Raw genomic sequence first — 19,366 nt, forward strand, 5'->3', positions numbered from 1 at the left:
AATCTGGCAAATGGATAAACAAAACTGCATTCCTTAATGAATTTATTAAAGAAGAGTTGTATATGATGCAACCAGAAGGTTTTGTCAATCCTAAAGGTACTAACAAAATATGCAAGCTCCAGCGATCCATCTATGGACTGGTGCAAGCATCTCGGAGTTGGAATATACACTTTGATAAGTTGATCAAAGCATATAGTTTTATACAGACTTGCGGTGAAGCCTGTATTTACAAGAAAGTGAGTGGGAGCACTACACCATTTCTAATAAGTATATGTGAATGACATATTGTTGATCGGAGATAATGTAGAATTATTCTGCAAAGCATAAAGGAATGTTTGAAAGGAGTTTTTCAAAGAAAGACCTCGGTGAAGCTGCTTACATTTTGAGCATCAAGATCTATAGAGATAGATCAAGACGCTTGATAAGTTTTTCAATGAGTACATACCTTGACAAGATTTTGAAGTAGTTCAAAATGGAACAGTCAAACAAGGAGTTCTTGCCTTTGTTACAAGGTGTGAAGTTGAGTAAGACTCAAAACCAGACCGCGGTAGAAGATAGAGAGAGAATGAAAGGCATTCCCTATGCCTCAGCCATAGGTTCTATAAAGTATGCCATGCCGTGTACCAGACCTATTGTATACCCTGCCCTGTGTTTGGCAAGGGAGTACAATAGTGATCTAGGAGTAGACCACTGGACATTGGTCAAAATTATCCTTAGTGGAATAAGGATATGTTTCTCGATTATGGAGGTGACAAAAGGTTCATCGTAAAGGGTTACGTCGATGCAAGTTTTGACACTGATCCAAATGACTCAAAGTCTCAATCTGGATACATATTGAAAGTGGGAGAAATTAGCTAGAGTAGCTCCGTGCAGAGCATTGTTGACATAGAAATTTGCAAAATACAGACGGATCTGAATGTGGCAGACCCGTTGAGTAAACTTCCCTCACAAGCAAAACATGATCACACGTTAGTACTCTTTGGGTATTAATCACATAGTGATGTGAACTAGATTATTGACTCTAGTAAACCCTTTGGGTGTTGGTCACATGACAATGTGAACTATGGGTGTTAATCACATGGTAATGTGAACTATTGATGTTAAATCACATGGCGATGTGAACTAGATTATTGACTCTAGTGCAAGTGGGAGACTGAAGGAAATATGCCCTAGAGGCAATAATAAAGTTATTATTTATTTCCTTATATCATGATAAATGTTTATTATTCATGCTAGAATTGTATTAACCGGAAACATAACACATGTGTGAATACATAGACAAATAGTATGTCACTAGTATGCCTCTACTTGACTAGCTCATTGAATCAAAGATGGTTAAGTTTCCTAGCCATAGACATGAGTTGTCATTTGATTAACGGGGTCAGATCATTAGATAATGATGTGATTGACTTGACCCATTCCGTTAGCATAGCACTTGATCGTTTAGTTTGTTGCTATTGCTTTCTTCATGACTTATACATGTTCCTATGACTATGAGATTATGCAACTCCTGTTTACCGGAGGAACACTTTGTGTGCTACCAAACGTCACAACGTAACTGGGTGATTATAAATGTGCTCTACAGGTGTCTCCGAAGGTACTTGTTGGGTTGGCGTATTTCGAGATTAGGATTTGTCACTCCGATTGTCGGAGAGGTATCTCTGGGCCCTCTCGGTAATGCACATCACTTAAGCCTTGCAAGCATTGCAACTAATGAGTTAGTTGCGGGATGATGTATTACGAAACGAGTAAAGAGACTTGCCGGTAACGATATTGAACTAGGTATTGAGATACTGACGATCGAATCTCGGGCAAGTAACATACCGATGACAAAGGGAACAACGTATGTTGTTATGCGGTCTGACTGATAAAAATCTTCGTAGAATATGTAGGAGACAATATGAGCATCCAGGTTCGGCTATTGGTTATTGACCGGAGACGTGTCTCAGTCATGTCTACATAGTTCTCGAACCCGTAGGGTCCGCACGCTTAACGTTACGATGACAATTTTATTATGAGTTTATGTGTTTTGATGTACCGAAGGTTGTTCGGAGTCCCGGATGTGATCACGGTCATGACGAGGAGTCTCGAAATGGTTGAGACATGAAGATTGATATATAGGAAGCCTATGTTTGGATATCGGAAGTGTTCCGGGTGAAATGGTGATTTTACCGGAGTACCGGAGGGGTTACCGGAACCCCCCGGAGGCTATTGGGCCTTATGGGCCCAAGTGGAAGAAGAGGAGAGGCGGCCAAGGGGCAGCCGCGCGCCCCTCCCCCCCAAGTCCGAATTGGAGAAGGAGGGGGGGCGGCGCCCCCCTTTCCTTTCCCCTCTCTCCTCCTTCCCCCCCAAGTCCTAATCCAACTAGGAAAAAGGAGGGGAGTCCTACTGTAGCCGTGTGCGGTGCCCCCCTCCACCATAATTCACCTCGATAATACTGTAGCGGTGCTTAGGCGAAGCCCTGCATTGGTAGAACATGAACATCGTCACCACGCTGTCATGCTGACGAAACTCTCCCTCGACACTCGGCTGGATCGGAGTTCGAGGGACATCATCGAGCTGAACGTGTGCTGAACTTGGAGGTGTCGTACGTTCGGTACTTGATCGGTCAGATCGTGAAGACGTACGACTACATCAACCGCGTTGTGCTAATGCTTCCACTTTCGGTCTACGAGGGTACGTGGACAACACTCTCCCCTCTCGTTGCTATGCATCACCATGATCTTGCGTGTGCGTAGGAAATTTTTTGAAATTACTACGTTCCCCAACAAGTAGGGCACGCCCCCACCCTCATGGTGGCCTCGGTACTCTTCTGGCCCATCTCCGGTACTCCGTGGGCTTCTTCTGGTCCAAAATTGGTCTCCGTGAAATTTTAGGTCAATTGGACTCCGTTTGGTTTTCCTTTTCTGTGAGACTCAAAAACAAGGGATAAACAGAAACTGGCACTGGGCTCTAGGTTAATAGGTTAGTCCCGAAAATCATATAAAATACCATATAAATGCATATAAAACATCCTGGATGGATAATATAATAGCATGGAACAATCAAAAATTATAGATATGTTGGAGACGTATCAAGCATCCCCAAGCTTAATTCCTGCTCGTCCTCGAGTAGGTAAATGATAAAAACAGAATTTTTGATGTGGAATGCTACCTAACATATTTATTAATGTAATCTTCTTTATTGTGGCATGAATATTCATATCTGAAAGATTCAAGACAAAAGTTTAATATTGACATAAAAATAATAATACTTCAAGGATACTAACTAAGCAATCATGTCTTCTCAAAATAACATGGCCAAAGAAAGTTCATCCCTACAAAATCATATAGTTTGGTCATGCTCCATTTTTGTCACACAAGAATGCTCTCATCATGCACAACCCCGATGACAAGCCAAGAAATTGTTTCATACTTTAGTAATCTCAAACTTTTTTCAACTTTCATGCAATATATGAGCCTGAGCCATGGATATATCACTATGGGTGGAATAGAATATAATGATGGGGGTTATGTGGAGAAGACAAAAAGGGAGAAAGTCTCACATCGACGCGGCTAATCAACGGGCTAGGGAGATGCCCATCAATTGATGTCAATGCAAGGAGTAGGGATTGTCATGCAACGGATGCATTAGAGCTATAAATGTATGAAAGCTTAACAAAAGAAACTAAGTGGGTGTGCATCCAACTTGCTTGCTCACGAAGACCTAGGGCATTTGAGGAAGCCCATTGTTGGAATATACAAGCCAAGTTCTATAATGAAAAATTCCCACTAGTATATGAAAGTGACAAAACAAGAGACTCTCTATCATAAAGATCATGGTGCTACTTTGAAGCACAAGTGTGGAAAAAGGATAGTAGCATTGTCCCTTTTTATTTCTTTTCTCTTTTTTGGGTCTTTCCCTTTTTTATTTGGCCTTTCTTCCTTTTTGGGGGACAATGCTCTATTAATGATGATCATGACACTTCTATTTATTTACCACTCAATGATTACAACTCGATACTAGAACAAAGTATGACTCTATATGAATGCCTCCGGTGGTGTACCGGGATGGGAAATGAATCAAGAGTGGCATGTATGATAATTTATGCATGGTGGCTTTGCCACAAATACAATGTCAACTGCATGATCATGCAAGGCAATATGACAATGATGATGTGTGTCATGATGAACGGAAGGGTGGAAAGTTGCATGGCAATATATCTCGGAATGGCTATGGAAATGCCACAATAGGTAGGTATGGTGGCTGTTTTGAGGAAGATATAAGGAGGTTTATGTGTGACAGAGCGTATCATATCATGGGGTTTGGATGCACCGGCGAAGTTTGCACCAACTCTCAAGGTGAGAAAGGGCAATGCACGGTACCGAAGAGGCTAGCAATGATGGAAGGGTGAGAGTGTGCATAATCCCTGGACTCAACATTAGTCATAAAGAACTCACATACTTATTGCAAAAATCTACAAGTCATCAAAGACCAAGCACTATGCGCATGCTCCTAGGGGGATAGATTGTTAGGAAAAGACCATCGCTCGTCCCCGACCACCACTCATAAGAAAGGCAATCAAAGAAACACCTCATGCTTCAAATTTGTCACACAACGGTTACCATACGTGCATGCTACGGGACTTGCAAACCTCAACACAAGTATTTATCAAATTCACAATTACTCAACTAGCACGACTCTAATATTACCATCTTCATATCTCAAAACAATTATCAAGTATCAAACTTCTCATAGTATTCAATGCACTTTATATGAAAGTTTTTATTATACCCATCTTGGATGCCTATCATATTAGGACTAGTTTCATAACCAAAGCAAATTACCATGCTGTTGTAAAATACTCTAAAAATAATATAAGTGAAGCATGAGAGTTCATCTATTTCTTTAAAATAAAACCACCGCCGTGCTCTAAAAGGATATAAGTGAAGCACTAGAGCAAATGACAAACTACTCCAAAAGATATAAGTGAAGATCAATGAGTAGTCAAATAATTATGCAACTATGTGAAGACTCTCTAATATTTAAGAATTTCAGATCTTGGTATTTTATTCAAACAGAAAGCAAAACAAAATAAAATAAAATGATGCTCCAAGCAAGACACATATCATGTGGTGAATAAAAATATAGCCTCAAGTAAAGTTACCGATGGACGAAGACGAAAGAGGGGATGCCTTCCGGGGCATCCCCAAGCTTAGGCTTTTGGTTGTCCTTGAATTTTACGTTGGGGTGCCTTGGGCATCCCCAAGCTTAGGCTCTTTCCACTCCCTATTCCATAATCCATCAAATCTTTACCCAAAACTTGAAAACTTCACAACACAAAACTCAACAGAAAATCTCATGAGCTCCGTTAGTATAAGAAAACAAACCACCACTTAAGGTACTGTAATGAACTCATTATTTATTTATATTGGTGTTAAACCTACTGTATTCCAACTTCTATATGGTTCGTACCCTCCGATACTAGCCATAGATTCATCAAAATAAGCAAACAACACACGAAAAACAGAATCTGTCAAAAACAGAATAGTCTGTAGTAATCTGTAGGTTTCGAATACTTATGTAACACCAAAAATTCTGAAATAAATTGGTGGACGTGAGTAATTTTTCTATTAATCATCTTAAAAAATAATCAACCTAATCTCACTGTCCAGTAAAAAATGGCAGCAAATCTCGTGAGCGCTAAAGTTTCTATTTTTTACAGCAAGATCGCAAAGACTTCACCCAAGTCTTCCCAAAGGTTCTACTTGGCACAAACACTAATTAAAACATAAAAAACACAATAATAACAGAGGATAGATGATTTATTTATTACTAAACAGGAACAAAAAGCAAGGAACAAAAATAAAATTGGGTTGCCTCCCAACAAGCGCTATTGTTTAATGCCCCTAGCTAGGCATGATGATTTCAATGATGCTCGCATAAAAGATAAGAATTGAAACATAACGGGAGCATCATGAAGCATATGACAAGCACATTTAAATCTAACCCACTTCATATTCATAGGGATTTTGTGAGCAACCACTTGTGGGAACGAAAATTAACTAGCATAGGAAGGCAAGGCAAGAATAACTTCAAGATTTTAAGCACATAGAGAGGAAACTTGTTATTATTGATATTCCTACAAGCATATATTCCTCCCTCATAATAATTTTCAGTAGCATCATGAATTAATTCAACAATATAACCATCACATAAAGCATTCTTTTCATGATCTACAAGCATAGAATTTTTATTACTCTCCGCATAAGCAAATTTCTCCTCATTCAGAATAGTGGGGGTATCATAAGAAACTCGAATACAACAAATTGTTTCCACATTAGAGGAGTAATGTTCAAAAAAAAAGGGTAATCATAATAATGACAAGTTTTATAAATATAATCATCACTACTTTTTATAGCATAAGTGTCATCACAATAATCGTCATAAGTAGCGACTTTGTTCTCATCATAATCAATTGAAACCTCTTCCAAGATAGTGGAATCATTATGAAATAAAGTCATGAACTCTCCAAATCCACTTTTATAATTATCATAATAAGATTCAACATCCTCCAAAATAGTGGGATCATTACTTCCTAAAGTTGACACTCTTCCGAACCCACTTTCATCAGTATAATTATCATAAATAGGAGGCATGATATCATCATAGTAAATTTGCTCATCAAAACTTGGGAGACTAAAAATATCATCTTCATTAATCATAGCATCCCAAAGCTTGGGACAAACATTAATTGCAGCAAATACATTCTCAAACATGTCATTCTCATCCAACATAGCATCCCCAAGCTTGAGCCTTTTCATATCATAAGCATAAGCACTCTCATCATTAATAGTATGGATAGCACCAATAATATAACAATTATGATCATCACAATGAGTAATAGGAGCAACATCATTTGGGAGGGATACATTTTTACGTTTGCTTCTCCATCTTTTCTTTCTCTTCTTCACATCATGTGTGGGTTTAATCCTCTTTTCGGAGCTCCTTATTAATGAGATTGGTTGAATAGAAGGCTCCTCCTCATTACCTGATTCACCATAAGAAATAATAGGAGGATATTGGGAAGTCTCTTCCCTTTCATTAGTATTCTCTTCATCTTCTATTTATTTTCTTGTCTTTATGTAATTGGTAATATAAGGATTTTTAATGCAATTCACCGCAATACATATAAATTTCCTCTAGATCAAAATCAAGAACTTTATCAAGGTCAAATTATGGAATATCCTTAGTTATACGTTTCATTTCTTCATAACCCATAAGTAAACTAAGTTCAATATGATGTGCAAGGGAAATCAAGTCATCACCATTTTTGGACACGATTCGAACATGAAACAATTTGCATTGGATATTTAAATGACCATGTTCATTGCAAAGTTCACAAGGATGGCGAAGAAAATTTAAATTTTCAGCACAAACATCTAGCCTTTCTTGCAAAATCTATCTTCCCTATTTGGTGTGTACTTGCAAACTCTATGCACTCCACAAAAATTGACATGCTTATAAGAGACATTTTCATCATGACTAGTGCAATCATTATTAGTATCATGGATATTCAAAGAATTCATACTACTAACATTGCAATCATTCTCATCATCCAAAGATTTAGTGCCAAACATTCTAATGCATTCTTCTTCTAACACTTTGGCACAATTATCAGAATCCTTATTTTCATGAAAGACATTAAAAAGATGAAGCATATGAGGTATCCTCAATTCCATTTTTTTGCAGTTTTCTTTTATAGACTAAACTAGTGATAAAACAAGAAACAAAAAGATTCGATTACAAGATCTAAAGATATACCTTCAAGCGCTAACCTCCCCGGCAACGGCGCCAGAAAAGAGCTTGATGACTACTACACAATCTTCTTCTTGTAGACGTTGTTGGGCCTCCAAGTGCAGAGGTTTGTAGGACAGTAGCAAATTTTCCTCAAGTGGATGGCCTAAGGTTTATTAATCCGTTGGAGGCGTAGGATGAAGATGGTCTCTCTCAAACAACCCTGCAACCAAATAACAAAGAGTCTATTGTGTCCCCAACACACCCAATACAATGGTAAATTGTATAGGTGCACTAGTTCGGCGAAGAGATGGTGATACAAGTGCAATATGGATGGTAGATATAGGTTTTTGTAATCTAAAAATATAAAAACAGCAAGGTAACTAATGATAAAAGTGAGCGGAAACGGCATTGTAATGCTAAGAAACAAGGCCTAGGGTTCATACTTTCACTAGTGCAAGTTCTCTCAACAATAATAACATAATTGGATCATATGACTATCCCTCAACATGCAACAAAAAGTCACTCCAAAGTCACTAATAGCGGAGAACAAACGAAGAGATTATTGTATGGTACGAAACCACCTCAAAGTTATTCTTTCCGATCAATCCATTGGACAAAACAGCCCTAGAGTTTATAGTAAAATAACACCTTAAGACACAAATCAACCAAAACCCTAATGTTACCTAGATACTCCAATGTCACCTCAAGTATCTGTGGGTATGATTATGTAACACCCACGATGTGGCTATATCTCCCACGTGTCGGAGCACGACTTAGAGGCATAACCGCATTGTAGGCTTGTCGCAAGAGGGGTAATCTTTACACATCCCATGTACTGAATAAGAAAGAGGTACAGAGTTGGATTACAATCGCCACTTCACACAATACATAAATATAGCATTACATCAACCAGATACAATCAAGGTCCGACTATGGAACCAAAATAAAGACAACCCCAAATGCGAAAGATCCCCGATCGCCCCAACTAGGCTCCACTACTGATCGTCTGGAAAGGAAACATAGTAACATCATGAGTCCTCATCGAAATCCCACTTGAGTTCAGTCGCATCCCCTGGACCGGTATCATCGGCACCTGCATTTGGTTTTGGAAGTAATCTGTGAGTCACGGGGACTCAGCAATCTCACACCCTCGCGATCAAGATTATTTAAGCTTATGGGTAGGGAAAGGTATGAGGTGGAGCTGCAGCAAGCACTAGCATATATGGTGGCTAACATACGCAAATGAGAGCGAGAAGAGAAAGGCAAAGCACGGTCGAGAATCTATGATCAAGAAGTGATCCTAGAACTACTTATGTTCAAGCATAACACGAGACCGTGTTCACTTCCCGGACTCCGCCGAAAAGAGACCATCACGGCTACACACGCTATTGATTCATTTTAATTAAGTTAAGTTTCAAGTTCTCTAGAACCGGACATTAACAAATTCCCATCTGCCCATAACCGCGGGCACGGCTTTCGAAAGTTCAAATCCCTGCAGGGGTGTCCCAACTTAGCCCATCACAAGCTCCCACGGTCAACGAAGGATATTCCTTCTCCCAGGACGACCCGATCAGACTCGGAATCCCGGTTACAAGACATTTCGACAATGGTAAAACAAGACCAGCAAAGCCGCCCGATGTGCCGACAAATCCCAATAGGAGTCGCACGTATCTCGTTGTCAGGGCACACCGGATTGTCCAAACTTCCGGTAGGCCAACCCAGAGTTGCCCCTGGTGGCCACCGGTGGCTGACAAGTTGGACCAACACTTAAAGGAGCACTGGCCCGGGGGTTTAAAATAAAGATGACCCTTGAGTCCACGGAACCCAAGGGAAAAAGGCTTAGGTGGAAAATGGTAAAACCAAGGTTGGGCCTTGCTGGAGGAGTTTTATTCAAGGCGAACTGTCAAGGGGTTCCCATTATAACCCAACCGCGTAAGGAACGCAAAATCAAGGAACATAACATCGGTATGGCGGAACCTAGGGCGGAAAGAGTGGAACAAAACACCAGGCATAAGGCTGAGCCTTCCACCCTTTACCAAGTATATAGGTGCATTAAAGTAAACAAGATATAATAATGATATCCCAACAATAATCATGTTCCAACAAGGAACAAACTCCAATCTTCACCTGCAACTAGCAACGCTATAAGAGGGGCTGAGCAAAGCGGTAACATAGCCAAACAACGGTTTGCTAGGACAAGGTGGGTTAGAGGTTTGACATGGCAATATGGGAGGCATGAGAAAGCATGTGGTAGGTATCGCGGCATAGGCATAGCAATAAAGCGAGAAACTAGCAAGCAAAGATAGAAGTGATTTCGAGGGTATGGTCATCTTGCCTGCAAAGTTCTCCGAGTTGACGTAAGCTTGATCCTCGTAAGCGTACTCTACGGGTTCCTCGATCACGTACTCGTCTCCTGGCTCTACCCAAAGCAAGAACACAAGCAAAGGGAACCACAATCAACCATGGTGCAATGCACAAGCAACATGATGCAAAACATGGCATGCTATGCGGGATATGATATGCAATGCATATGCATGCTTCGGAAGGTAAAGATTGAACCAGGCCTCAACTTGGAAAACCAAGAGCGCCGCTGGAAAGATGAGTTGATTTCGGTCGAAATCGATATGAAGATCACCGAAAATGGATGCACGGTTTGCAAATGGCAAGCAAAACAATAATGGCACTATTCTGCGATTAACAGCATGATGCCATCTAGAATGCAACAATAAACTAAGCTATTGCACTCCAACATAGCAACAAAGCACATGGAAGTGATCCACTCAAGATGCTTAACAAAAGATGAACACTGAGCTACGGCTAAATCACACAATAGCAGGCTCAAACAAGCATGGCAAAAGTGCAAAAGATATCAGGCTCACAGACTTAGTGAGAAAAACAATATGTCAGGATTTAACATCAGGAAGCAATGTTTAGAGCAAGTTATCAACATGCTACAGGATCATATCATGGCAAAGCAAGTCATGGAATGAAACTACTGAAAGCATATAACAAAAGTCCCTTACTGACCATAAGCCAAAAAGGATCAGAAAATATGATGGCACCCATGTAAACATAGCAAATTTCGTTAACAGATTTAGACTTAGCAAAAAACTGGACATGGAAAAAACAGAGTTACGTAGGCATGTTTGCGAGCTCGATGCACTCACCACAAGGCATTGCATGACAAACTAAGCATACAGCCAGCAAGAAAACATGATCAAGTAACTAACCATGGGAAGAACAACCTCATAGCATGCAAGGATCAACTACAACAACCTTGGCAAAAAATGATTAACACGTAAACAATCTGCCAGGAACATTTTACAGCGAAAGTAGAGCAAGATTGAGTCATTCTAGGGTACTCCATAATTGCAAACAAAGACATGTATGGATAGGACATAACAATATCTCAAAATCATCCTTACTGAACATGCTCAAAAGATGCATGGATCACTCTGTAGCAACATGAATACATGGCATAAAAATAACACCAGGGAAATGACTTAGAAGAATTCTAAGTCCCTGAAATCAGCAACATCACGAGAGCTACTTTGCATGCTTGTGCTAGTCACCACATTGATCACAAAAATACATGGAATACACCCCTGTAAAGATGGCATGGCATAGCCCAAAACACATGTAGGGCTCAAGTTCATAGGAGGCACACATTAAACATGGCAAAAATGACAAATGTCCATAATCTGTTAAGAAACAGGAACTAACATTTTATAGCACTCTTGCAACAACATTTTAAGCATCAAGATGGACTCAAACAAGCATGGTGCAACGGAATGAAATGAAGAGCACATCCAGACGACCAATTTGATATCTCGCACACGCAAAACGGAGCTACAGATGATGAGATATGGTGCGATGAACATGCCTAGAAAATATATGCAGGAAAAGACTTAGTGAGAAAAAGGGGTCAACCCTGGATATTTTTGGATCCGATCCAGATCTGGCGCACGCTTCCCGAAGTTCGCCGGAGTCTCGGTTGGCTGGAGAGGAAGAAGGAGAGGCCGGGTGGAGGAGCTCGGGCCGGCCGGAGGGACGCCGGAGCGCGGCCGGGGCGGCGAAGGGCGGCGCGGCCACCGGGTCGCGGCGCGCTGCGCCTGGCGCGGCGGGGTGGCGAGGGAACCGGGTCGCCGGGCAGCGCGGTGCCGGCCGGCGGAGGTGGCAGGCGGCGAACCGCGGGAGGAGCGGGACGCGACGGGCGGTGGCGCGCGCGGGTGGCGCGGTCGGGCGCCGGCGACGGGGCGGAGCGGGCCGCGGGGGCCGGAGACGGGCCCGGCGGGGAAGTGGCGCGGGCGCCACGTGGCGGCCTGCGAGTGGACGGGGCGCGGCGGCGGACGTGTCCGGCGCCGTCCGGACGTGTCCGACGTGGAGAGGACTAGGTTAGGGTTGGTTTTATCCGCGAATTTTGGAGGGGAGGCCTATTTATAGGTAGAGGGAGCTAGGAGATTCCAAATGAGGTGCGGTTTTCGGTCACGTGATCGTGATCGAACGACTGAGAGGATGGAGGGGGTTTAGCTGGGTTTTGGGCCACTTTGGAGGGGTGTTGGGCTGCAACACAGACAAGGCCTTTACGGTTCCTCGGTTAACCGTTGGAGTATCAAACGAACTCCAAATGGCACGAAACTTGACATGCGGTCTACTGGTAGTGTACCAAGGCTGCTTGGAAAATCTCGGTCGAATCCAAGAATGTTTAACACCCGCACACGAAAAGAGGCAAAAGGGGACACCGGAGAACGTAGGAGTGCCGGATCGCAAAATGGACAACAGGGAAAATGCTCGGATGCATGAGACGAACACATATGCAAATGCGATGCACATGATGACATGATATGAGATGCATGACATGGACAAAAAGCAAAACGAAGACAAAACCCAACCACGAGGGAATATCATAACTTAGAGCCAAGAATTGCAAGAGTTGGAATACAAATATGGCAAGTTACATACGGGGCGTTACAGATTATACGATATGCATCACACAATCTCAGATTCATCTATTCAACCAACACAAAGAACTTCAAAGAGTGCCACAAAGTTTCTAATGGAGAGTCAAGACGAAAACGTGTGCCAACCCCTGTGCATAAGTTCACGAGGTCATGGAACTCACAAGTTGATCACCAAAACATACATCAAGTGGATCACGTGATATCCCATTGTCACCACAGATAAGCACATGCAAGACATACATCAAGTGTTCTCAAATCCTTAAAGACTCAATCCGATAAGATAACTTCAAAGGGAAAACTCAATCCATTACAAGAGAGTAGAGGGGGAGAAACATCATAAGATCCAACTATAATAGCAAAGCTCACGATACATCAAGACCGTGCTGAATCAAAAACATGAGAGAGAGAGAGAGATGAAACACAAAGCTACTGGTACATACCCTCAGCCCCGAGGGTGAACTACTCCCTCCTCATCATGGAGAGCACCGGGATGATGAAGATGGCCACCGCAGGGGATTCCCCCCTCCGAAAGGGTGTAGGAACGGGTCTAGATTGGTTTACGGTGGTTACAGAGGCTTGCGGCAGCAGAACTCCCGATCTATGTTTCTTTCTGGAAGTTTGGGGTTATATAAGAGGTGTTGGAGTCGGGAACAAATCAGGGGGTCCCCGAGGTGGCCACGAGGTAGGGGGTGCGCCCAGGGGGGTAGGGCGCGCCCCCACCCTCGTGGTGGCCTCGGGACTCTTCTGGCCCATCTCCAGTACTCCGTGGGCTTCTTCTGGTCCAAAAATGATCTCTGTGAAATTTCAGGTCAATTGGACTCTGTTTGGTTTTCCTTTTCTGCGATACTCAAAAACAAGGAATAAACAGAAACTGGCACTGGGCTCTAGGTTAATAGGTTAGTCCCCAAAATCATATAAAATACCATATAAATGCATATAAAACATCCTGGATGGATAATATAATAGCATGGAACAATCAAATATTATAGATACGTTGGAGACGTATCAGCCCCCACCCTTGTGGGCCCCTCGTGACTCCACCGACCTATTTCTTCTGCCCATATATTCTCAAATATCCCAAAACCTACTAGGGAAGCCATGAAACCACTTTTCACCGCCGCAACCTTTTTTACCCGTGAGATCCCATCTAGGGCCCTTTTCTGGCGTCCTGTACGAGGGGGATTCGATCACGGAGGGCTTCTACATCAACACCATTGCCTTTCCGATGAAGCATGAGTAGTTTACCACAGACCTACGTGTCCATAGCTAGTAGCTAGATGGCTCCTTCTTTCTCTTTGATTCTCAATACCATGTTTTCCTCGATGTTCTTGGAGATCTATTCGATGTAATACTCTTTTGCGATGTGTTTGCCGAGATCCGATGAATTTTGGATCTATGATCAGCTTATCTATGAATATTATTTGAATCTTCTTTGAATTCTTATATGCATGATTTGATATCTTTGCAAGTCTCTTCAAACTATCAATTTGGTTTGGCCAACTACATTGTTTTTTCTTGCAATGGGAGAAGTGATTAGCTTTGGGTTCAATCTTGCGGTGCTCGATCCTAGTGACAGAAGGGGAACCGACACGTATTGTATTATTGCCATTGAGGATAAAAAGATGGGGTTTTCATCATACTGCTTGAGTTAATTCCTCTACATCGAGTCATCTTTCTTAATGCGTTACTCCGTTCTTTATGAACTTAATACTCTAGATGCATGCTGGATAGCGGTCGATGTGTGGAGTAATAGTAGTAGATGCAGAATCGTTTTGGTCTACTTGACACGGACATGATGCCTATATTCATGATCATTGCCTTAGATATCGTCATAACTTTGCGCTTTTCTATCAATTGCCCGGCAGTAATTTGTTCGCCCAGTGTAATATTTTCTATCTTGAGAGAAGCCTCTAGTGAAACCTATGGCCCCCAGGTCTACTTTCCATCTTATAAGTTTCTGATCTACAATTTTAGTTTCCTATTTACTTTCTTTGCAATCTTTTACTTTTCATTCCATAAACCGAAAATACCAAAAATATTATGTTACCATTTATCCATCTATATCATATCTCACTTTGCAAATAACCGTGAAGGGATTGACAACCCCTTTATCGTGTTGGGTGCAAGTTAGTGTTTGTTTGTGCAGGTATTCGGTGGCTTGTGCATTGTCTCCTACTGGATTGATACCTTGGTTCTCAAAACTAAGGGAAATACTTACTCTACTTTCCTGCATCACCCTTTCCTCTTCAAGGGAAAAACCAACGCAAGCTCAAGAGGTAGCAGTCGCCCCCAGGCGCAACTTTCGGCCCACTTTTGGTCCAAATTTGCTCACTTTTCAGCCCACTTTCGGCGCAAATTGGCCCGCTATCGACACAAATTGGCCCATATTCGCCGTGCTTCGTCGCAAATTAAACAGAAGCTATTTTTATCACATAATTCATCACAGAAAATCAATAGAAATCAAATAGTTCAATACAAATCACATAGTTCAACAAATAGTTCAACAAATAAAAACTCATATTTGTTCCCACGCCGAGCTAGGCGTTGCCCTTGAGCCTCCATAGGTGCTCCACCAGATCTTGCTGCAGTTGTGATGCACCAGTGGGTCTCGGATCTCTTGACGCATACTGAGGAAGGCAGTCCAGGTTGCCGGTAGGTGGTGTTCAACTTGGGTAAGAGGACCCTGCCTGTAGTATGGTTTAGTGTCAAACACTGGCTCTTCCTGCTCGCTCTCAATGATCATGTTGTGCAACATGACACAGCAAGTCATGATCTCCCACATTTGATATTTTGACCAGATCCGAGCGGGGTACCAGACAACAGCAAATCAAGATTGGAGCACACCAAATGCCCGCTCGACATCCTTCCTACAAGCCTCCAAACCTTCGCAAAGTGGGAGTTCTTGCCTCCTGGCACAGGGTTTGAGAGTCTTCACAAATGTGGACCATCTCAGATAGATGCCATCTGCTAGGTAGTATCCCTTGTTGTAGTGCCGCCCATTGACCCTGAAATTCACCGGAGGAGAATGACCTTCAACAAGCTTGGCAAAGACAGGGGAGCACTACAGTATGTTGATGTCATTGTGAGTTCCTGGCATACCAAAGAAGGAATGCCAAATCCAGAGGTCGTGTGTGGCCACTTCCTCAAGTACCACACTACAACCGCCTTTGGCGCCTTTGTACATCCCCTGCTAAGCAAATGGACAGTTTTTCCATTTTCATTGCATGCAGTCGATGCTTCCAAGCATCCCAGGAAATCCTCTTGCTGCATTATGTGCTATGATGCAAGCAGTGTCTTCAGCATTGGGTGATCGCAAGTATTGTGGTTCAAACACTGTCACCACTGCCCTGCAGAACTTTTAGAAACACTCAATGGTCGTGAACTCAGCCATGCGCCCATAGTCTTCCTTTGAATCACCGGGAGCTCCGTATGCAAGCATCCTCATAGCTGACGTGCACTTCTGGAGTGAGGTGAATCCAAGTGTGCCGATGCAATCCTTCTTGCACTTGAAGTAGCTGTCGAACTCCCGGATGGAATTCACAATCCTGAGGAAGAGCTTTCGACTCATCTGATAACGGCGCCGAAATACTTTGTCGCCGTGCTGTGAAGCATCGGCGAAGTAGTCGGAGTAGAGCAAGCAATAGCCTTCGAGTCGATGCCTCTGCTTTGCCTTCAGTCGGCCCGACACCGAGCCACCTCGCCGCGGCTTTGCATTGCTCGCGAGCAAGCTGGCCAGGGCGGCGACGACCATGAGATGCTCTTCGTCTTGGACGTTTGCATCGGCTTCCTCCTCCAGCAGCGCCGCGAGCGCCTCCTCATCGTCCGAGTCCATCACCGAGCAGACAAATCACCAAACACCTGGCGGGTGTGGTAGGCGCACAGCCACCGGTATCCCGCCCCGCGCGGCTGGAGCACCGGAAAGCTCGCCCAGGAACGGGGTGGAGGATGCCGCGATTGAACCCTTTCTCTTTTTCGGTGGGGGAATGGCCTATCTAGCTCCGAGATCGGCAAGGCAGCGGGAGGGCATGCGCACGCCGGGGGGGGAGGGGGCGAATATGGATGTGCAAGATGCGTTTTCGCCTGACAGCGGTGGCCCAGACGTGGGTTTCCCTTCCGCTGGAGCCCCCAAGCGTCCCCAGTGCGCTGGGTTCGGCCTGGGATTGCCGGGCCCAAAAAAGGGCCAAGCTGGCGGATTTCGGCATCTTGAGGCCACGACTGGGGTTTTTTTTCGGCGCTGGCATGAAAAAAATCGCCCTTGGGGGGCTGTTGGGGGTGCGGCTGGAGATGCTCTAATCATCGCTACGCGCGACAGGCATCCTCCTATTGCACCGTGCGGCTGTGCCAGCGACCCAGCCATCCGGCATCTGGCGGCATCATGCCATCCCGCGCGACAATGACTCAACGTCAGCGAGTTCGTCTGTCTTTCAACAAAACATAAGTATGGATTCATCTATGATCCATCCCCCACTTTCAATACACACAAAGCTTCAAGTTTCTGATGTATAAATTTCTAATTCAATACACTAGTATGTATTTGAACTATCGTAAACTTCTGTGTACATGTGCCTAGGGTTTCGATGTATAAATTTGTGTGTGCATGCCCAAGGTTCTGATGTATAGACTTTTTTTCTTCTAAGCACTAGAGTATTATTGTTGTCGACGGAGTTAGTCGAATTTGGTTCTTATTTGAGGTAATCATGTCATGTTTGTTCTCATTTTGCTATCTTTTAGTCTTTCTGCCGTAATATGTCATTGTCCAGCAAATATTATAGACAAATATTAAACTAAAGATGTGCGGTTGAAAATTTAATCTTAATATTTGAAAAATTAAGTTATATATACATTTGTATATGTATCGCACACAAACGTGTATATGGTCTTAGGACTTAAGGGCCCATCTCGTCGAGTTCGCCCAAGAGCCTTCCGAAACATAAGGCCGGCCCTGGGTGTGGCTTAGCCAGGCTGGGCTGCAGGATTCACCAACGTCACCATCAAGCAGCGCGTGCGGAGACTCGAGCCCTTGTATTCTTCTCTGAGTGCAGCAAGCATCCAAATCTTCCAAAACTTCCCAGTAAGCCGCCCCTTGACCGGCCTTCCCCACCCGACGGCGTCGTGCGGACTTAGCCCGGCAGCGTTCCCTGGTGGAACCAAGAGGGTGCGGTGGCAGGAGGCAACTAAGGTTCGGCGATTGCCTTAGCCTTTGTCTTGTAGGAACGGTTACTTTCACTGTCTTCTCCATCTCTAACTCTCTGTAGGTTCTACTTTTATATTCTTCTTTCGTGGAAGAAATTTATAGTTTACATAAGGGGTGATGTGGCCTTATTTGATTGGATAGAGCGGGGCATACTCTAATATGGGGGGAGAGGAGAGATTAGTGGGGATTAGGAAAGGAGGTGATTGAAGTATACCTGACCATCTATCGGGCCGGGTCGGGCCGGGCCGGACCTAACAAATCCTAACGCAAAAAACCTAGGCCCGGGCATGGCCCAGCCATCGGGCTTAGAATCCAGGCCCAAGCCCGACCCATCAACGAAAAAACCTATCGGGCATCGGACCGGGCCTCTTCAGTATAATTCGCAAATATGGCAGGCCCAAGCCCAACCCAACCTGACCTTCGGCCTCAAATCATAGGCCCGGCCTGTGGGCAAGACCAGGTTGGGTCGGGTCGGGCTTTTTCGGGTCGGGCCGGGTATCCCATGGCCAGGTATAGATTGAAGTAAGTTAGATACTTCCTTTGATCCTTTTTACTTTGCATATAAAAATTGTCTGGAGTCAAAGGTCATAAAGTTTGATCATATTTATATGAAAAAGTATCAACATCTGCCATGCTAAAATTATATAATATAAAAAGTTAAATCATGACACATCTACTAATATTGATTTCATATTATTTTTTTAGAAAAGGAGGATGACCCCCGGCCTCTGCATCTGGAAGATGCATACGGCCACTTTATTGATTATTCTCGAGGACCTTACAAAGTATTACAACAATGTGCCTGAATCCACCATATTGGCAACATATGCCGCTAGTCCTATCCAAAATGATGAAGGGGTGCTAGCTGGGCCACTACCCAAACCACTCACCTAAGCCTAACATCAAAAGCCGGAAGCCGAAACTCATTCGAAATCCCCAGCCGAGCCACATACCGGGTCTGGGGCACAATCCGGTCAGACGCACTCGTGTGTCGTCGCCGCCATCTTCCACAGGTCTTCAGATCATATTGAGGCTTCTACCTTGTCTGTCCACTCTGCCATCGACGTCACCATGACGCCAGACAGCAACCTCCTCCTGCGCGAGCCCATCTCCACACATCGGACGCCGAGTCTTCACAGCGCCATGCCATCGATCTCCGCCGCCATCAAAGTTTGGGATGAAACATCGCTCCACCATCCCTCCAGCCAGCACTTGCTCCAAGACGATGCCCCCAGAAGGGAAAGTGATAGAATGCCATCATGATCTGATCCGGAAGACCCAGATCTGGGGTTTCCCCCGAGCACCCCGAACCTGATGGCGCAGACTGCCAACGATGCCTCGACCATCGGCAGTAGCTCCACCAGACGAGCGTTGCCTACGTCGCCGCAGCCTCCAAGATGAAGCTGACCAGAATGCATGTGTCGACACCGAA

Source organism: Triticum urartu, chromosome 7 (genome assembly GCF_003073215.2).
Source record: "Triticum urartu cultivar G1812 chromosome 7, Tu2.1, whole genome shotgun sequence".
Classification (NCBI taxonomy): Eukaryota; Viridiplantae; Streptophyta; class Magnoliopsida; order Poales; family Poaceae; genus Triticum; species Triticum urartu.